This window comes from Myotis brandtii, unplaced genomic scaffold (genome assembly GCF_000412655.1).
Source record: "Myotis brandtii unplaced genomic scaffold, ASM41265v1 scaffold208, whole genome shotgun sequence".
Taxonomy (NCBI): Eukaryota; Metazoa; Chordata; class Mammalia; order Chiroptera; family Vespertilionidae; genus Myotis; species Myotis brandtii.
The window spans coordinates 6828456-6834614 of NW_005357764.1; the positions used below are offsets into that span (position 1 = coordinate 6828456).

At 40.2% G+C, this 6159-nt stretch overlaps 1 protein-coding gene and 1 pseudogene across 1 annotated transcript in view; both read left to right on the forward strand.

The window, feature by feature from the left end:
- Positions 1-6159, forward strand: part of CATSPER3 (cation channel, sperm associated 3) — a 27592-nt gene that overhangs the window by 11933 nt on the left and 9500 nt on the right. The gene's annotated exons all lie outside the window — the stretch shown is intronic.
- Positions 3579-4071, forward strand: LOC106725984 (annotated as a pseudogene).

Below are 6159 nucleotides of genomic sequence, written 5' to 3' on the forward strand. Positions count from 1 at the left end.
AATAGAATCAGGGGCATAGAAAGGGAGTGGACTGACAATTCTCGGGGGGGAAAGGGGTGTGGGGGGTGCGGGAAGAGACTGGACAAAAATCATACATCTATGGATGAGGACAGTGGGGGAAGGGTAGGGCAGCAGAGGGTGTGGGAACCGGGTGGAGGGGAGCTATGGGGGGGAAAAAAGAGGAACAACTGTAATAATCTGAACAATAAAGATTTAATTTAAAAAAAATGGGCACAGGGGCCTGGCCTGCGTGATTCAGTAGTTAGAGCATTGGCCCAAGTGATTCTGCATCAAGGGCACGTATGGGTTGCAGGTATGATCTCTGGATCTGGTTGGGGCATGTGGCAGGAGGCACATGCTCTGACCAGGCTGTGGATTGAACCTGCAATCCAGGTAGATGCCCTTGACTGGGAATCAAACATGAGACCCTTCAGTGTGCGGCCTGGTGCTCTAACCACTGAGAATACTGACTAGGGCTCAGTGGTGAAACTTCAGCAGTATTCCCTTTAAAGGTGTATTCAGTAATTATTGATAAGATTTGTATTAGACTCTTAGCCAATGTATAATATAAGAAAAAATAAAAAGCATTAAGGATTAGAAAGTTTTTAAAAAAATTGTCATTTTTTACAGGTGATATGATTTCTCATAGAAATCCTAAAAGAATCTGAAAAATTATTAAAGAAGTTAATAAGTAAACGAGTCTAGCAAGGTTGCTGGATATATGATTACTAAACAAAATTAAACATATTTAATATATCAGCAAAAAAATAGCACTCCTAATAACAAAATATAAAAAGTATTTAGAGGCAAATCTAATAAAAGATTTGTGTGATCTTTAAGGAGAAAAAAAGTAAAAACATATAAAGGTTGTTAAAGACGACACAAAGAAATGGAAATATATGTCAGATCATGAATAAGGCTCAGTTTCTTAAAGATGTAATTTCCCCCAATTAATCTATAAAATCAATGTAATTCCAGTAAGAAGTCTGGCAGGATTTTTTATGGTATGTCAAAAGTTGATGGTAGAATTTAGATAAAAGAATGAAAGACAAAGAAAAACAAAGGTGATTTTGAAAGGTAAAAGGGAGGCTTGGTAGATTAGTTTTTTTTAAGATAAAGCTTTAACAATTAATGCAAGATAAAGATGCAGGGATAGACAAATAGACCAATAGAATAGAATAGGAGAGAGTACACCAAAACAGACCCTGGCTTTTATGGAGACCAAGTACCTTCAGATGGCACTGCAGATGAGCAGTGCAAGGGTAGACTTCATTAAGTGGTATTAGGACAATTGATTGTGTATATGGAGGAAAAATACAATTGAATCCCTACCTCACAGCACACATGGCTGGATTAAAGACCTAACTTGAAAAGTGCAACTTTAAATGCCCAGAAGGACATATAGAACACACACACACACACACACACACACACACACACACACACACACACACGACCTGAGGATGAAAGGTGTTCTTTTAAAAAAAATAAATGTTTTTATTTATTTCAGAGAGAGGAAGGGAGAGGGAGTGAGAGAGAAACATCAATGATAAGAGAGAATCATTGATTGGCTGCCTCCTCATGCCCCCTACTGGGGATTGAGCCCACAACCCAGGTATATGCCCTGACCAGGAATCAAACCGTGGCCTCCTGGTTCATAGGTCAATGCTCAACCACTGAGCCACACCGGCTGGGTGAGGAAAGGTAGTCTTTTTTTTTTGTTGTTGTTGACATGCTATTTTATTTATTTATTTATTTATTTATTTTTAAATTTTTATTTGTTTTTTTTTGCTAAAAGTATTACAAAAGGTATTACATATGTGTCCTTTTTTTCCCCCCGCCCTTGACAATCCCCTGCCCTCCCTTACCCCCCAGTGTCTTATTTCACTTAGCATAATGCTCTCCAGCTCCATCCATGCCGTTGCAAATTGTAAGAGTTCCTTCTTTTTTACAGCAGCATAGTATTCCATCGTGTAGATGTACCACAGTTTTCTAATCCATTCATCTACTGATGGGCACTTAGGCTGTTTCCAGATCTTAGCTATGGTGAATTGTGCTGCTATGAACATATGGGTGCACATATCCTTTCTGATTGGTGTTTCTGGTTTCTTGGGATATATTCCTAGAAGTGGGATCACAGGGTCAAATGGGAGTTCCATTTCCAGTTTTTTGAGGAAACTCCATACTGTCTTCCATAGTGGCTGCACCAGTCTGCATTCCCACCAGCAGTGCACAAGTGTTCCTTTTTCTCCACATCCTCTCCAGCACTTGTCGTTTGTTGATTTGTTGATGATAGCCATTCTGACAGGTGTGAGATGGTACCTCATTGTTGTTTTGATTTGCATCTCTCGGATGATTAGTGACTTTGAGCATGTTTTCATATGTCTCTTGGCTTTCTGAATGTCCTCTTTTGAAAGGTGTCTATTTAGATCCTTTGCCCATTTTTTGATTGGATTGTTTATCTTCTTTTTGTTAAGTTGTATGAGTTCCCTATAAATTTTGGAGATTAGGCCCTTATCAGATATGACGTTGGCAAATATGTTTTCCCATGCAGTGGGTTTTCTTGTTGTTTTGTTGATGGTTTCTTTTGCTGTGCAGAAGCTTTTTATTTTGATGTAGTCCCATTTGTTCATTTTCTCTTTAGTTTCAACTGCCCTAGGAGCTGTATCAGTGAAGAAATTGCTTTGGCATATGTCTGAGATTTTGTTGCCTTTGGATTCTTCTAGAATTTTTATGGTTTCCTGTCGTACATTTAAGTCCTTTATCCATTTTGAGTTTATTCTTGTGTATGGTGTAAGTTGGTGGTCTAGTTTCATTTTCTTGCATATATCTGTCCAATTTTCCCAACACCATTTATTGAAGAGACTATCTTGGCTCCATTGTATGTTCTTGCCTCCTTTGTCAAATATTAATTGAGCATATTGGTTCGGGCTAGGAAAGGTAGTCTTAAAATACAAAATACATAAGCCATGAAGAAAAAGGTTGGTTAATTGGAGTCATTAAAATTTTAAACTATTCATCAAAAGATCATTAAAGAGGTGAAAAGATAACTCAGTGTAGATGATATTTGCAACACCTATAACAGGTAAAGGATTAGGACTAAAAATACATGAAATATTGATTATCTTCCAAATCAATAAGAAAAAGGCAAAAAAATCCAGCAAAAAATTTGACAAAAGGTTAGAAACAGGCAATTTACAATTTAAACATAAAAAATGTCCAACTTCATTAATAATTAGAGATATGGCAATTAAATTGAAAAATAAGCCTTGATCGATGTTGCTCAGTAGATAGAGTGTTAGCTCACGTACAAAGGGTCTCAGGTTTGATTCCCAATCAAGGGCATGTACCTGGGTTGCAGGTTCCATCCCCGGCCTAGTCTGAACAAGTGCAGGAGACAACTAATCAATGTGTCTCTCTAAAAATGAATGGAAAAAATATCCTCCAGTGATGATTAACAAAAACCAACAAAAACCAACAAAAAAATAAGATGCATCAAAAAAATAATTTTCATCAGACTGAAAAAAATTAAGAAGTTCGTCAGTAGGAAGCGTTGGTAAAGACATCAAATAAGCTCTTGCAGCTCGGCCACCGACATGCCATCCAGACTGAGGAAGACCCGAAAACTTCGGGGCCACGTGAGCCACGGCCATGGCTGCTTTGGCAAGCACAGGAAGCACCCGGGGGGTCGTGGTAATGCTGGTGGCTTGCATCATCACAGGATCAACTTCGACAAATATCACCCATGTTACTTTGGGAAAGTTGGTATAAGGCATTACCACTTAAAGAGGCTTCTGCCCAACCGTCAACCTTGATAAACTGTGGACCCTGGTCAGTGAGCAGACACGGAGAAATGCTGCCAAAAGCAAGACTGGAGCTGCTCCTATCATTGATGTGGTGCAATCAGGCTACTACAAAGTTCTGGGGAAGGGAAGGCTCCCAAAGAATCCTGTCATCGTGAAGGCCAAGTTCTCCAGCAGAAGAGCTGAGGAGAAGATTAAGGGTGTTGGAGAGGCCCGTGTCCTGGTAGCTTGAAGCTACATGGAAGGAAGTTCATTAAGATGTCCACAAGTGTAAAAAAAAAAAAGACGTCAAATGATAGGAACATTGCTAATATTAAAGAAAATTGATATAATAGCTTCAGAAAACAGTTGGGCAATATTTAGTGAAGTTGAAGATGCTCATATCCTACAACCCAGTAATTCCACTTCTAGGTATAAAACAGGGAGAAACTTTACATATGTGTACAATAAAATGTACAAGAATTGCTCAAACTTTTTGTACTATTGTACTGTTTGCAATAGTGAAAAATTATAAACTAAATATCACTCAATGGGAACTGGATAAATAAGTGGTAGTATTTTCATAAGTGGAATTCTTAAATTGTAGTGAATCAATAAACTAGGTTTATACATGTCAACATGGATGAACCTCATAATTTTAAATGAAAAATAAAACATGTTTCTGAAGAATACGTTAGTGTATATGCTAATCATGTAATGCATAAAATACAAGATGATGTAATATATTTTTAGGGATAAAATAAAGTTATAACATGCACAAGCAGGACACACTCCAGATTTTCCATAGGATTACCTTTGTGGGAAGGGTAGGGGATCTGAGCAATGAAAGGTAAGGCTTTATTTCTTAAGCTGGGTGGTAGTATATGGTTGTTCATTATATTATTCTTTATACCTTTTTGTGTATCTTAAATATTATGTAGTATTTTTTTAAAAAGTAAATGATTGCAATGTGGAGACCACAAAAATAAGCATGCAGGACAAGTAAAAACACCAGCTGCCTTAATGCTATCCAAATGGGTGGTTGTGGCTACAGTTAACAGCATCTGACATACTAGTATGTGTAAAAGGTGATATATCTTAGAAATATTTCTATTTCCTTCCAGACACTCTCTCTAGCTCCTTTCAACCCAATCCAACCCAAACTCATCTCAGTTAAAGGCACCCCAGTGTCTCTGTCTGAAACACTGGTCTTCCTTGCCTCCTCTCTTCCCTATGTATCCTTGAGTCCATCAGCAAGTCCCCTCATCACCACCTACAGAAGACATACAGAATCTATCATCTTCACAACACTCAACACTGTCCCCCATCAAATCCAACCAAACCTCCTTTCTTGCCTATATGACTGCTAGAAGTAATTCTAATATCCATTACCTTTTCCCTAACTTGCCTCCCAGTCGCCATGTTTGCCAGCTCCCCCACAGTCTCTTTTCAACTGCGATCTCTTAAAAATGTAAATCAGATCATATCACTCTCTTGCTCAAAATCCTCCAAGGCTGAGATAAAAATTCAGAGCCCTCACCAGCCTACAAGGCCCTCCCTCCATGGCCTGCATCTCCTGCCCTGTTCGCCTTTCCATTCTAGCCATGCTCACTTTGCTCTTCCTGTAACAACCCTTTCCTCACCTTAGGGCTCTCGTGCTCACCATTTGGAAGCATTCTTTCAGTTTTTATTACAGCTCCATTCCTGGCTTCAGTGGGGCCTCCACTCACCACCTTTTCTAAATTGTTGCCACAACTTCCCCTCCCCCACTGGACCAGTCCCTCTATCCCAGTGGTCGGCAAACTCATTAGTCAACAGAGCCAAATATCGACAGTACAACAATTGAAATTTCTTTTGAGAGCCAAATTTTTTAAACTTAAACTATATAGGTAGGTACATTGTTATTAACTTAATTAGGGTACTCCTAAGGCTTAGGAAGAGCCACACTCAAGGGGCCAAAGAGCCGCATGTGGCTCTCGAGCTGCAGTTTGCCGACCACTGCTCTATCCCCTTTGACTATTTCATTTTCCTTCCTATCTGCTGTAATATTATATACTAGAGGCCCAATGCATGAAATTCATGCACGGGGGTGGGGGGTAAGGTTCCCTCAGCCCAGCCTGCACCCTCTCCAATCTGGGACCCCTCGGGGGATGTCCGACTGCCGGTTTAGGCCTCATCCCCAGGATAGGGCCTAAACCAGCAGTCGGACATCCCTCTCACAATCCTGGACTACTGGCTCCTAATTGCTCACCTGCTTGCCTGCCTGGTTGCTCCCAACTGCCCTCCTGCCGGCTTAGTTGCCCCTCACTGCCCCCCCCCCTGCCAGCCTAATCGCCCCCAACTTCCCCCCTGCTGGCCTGGTTGCCCCTCATGGCCC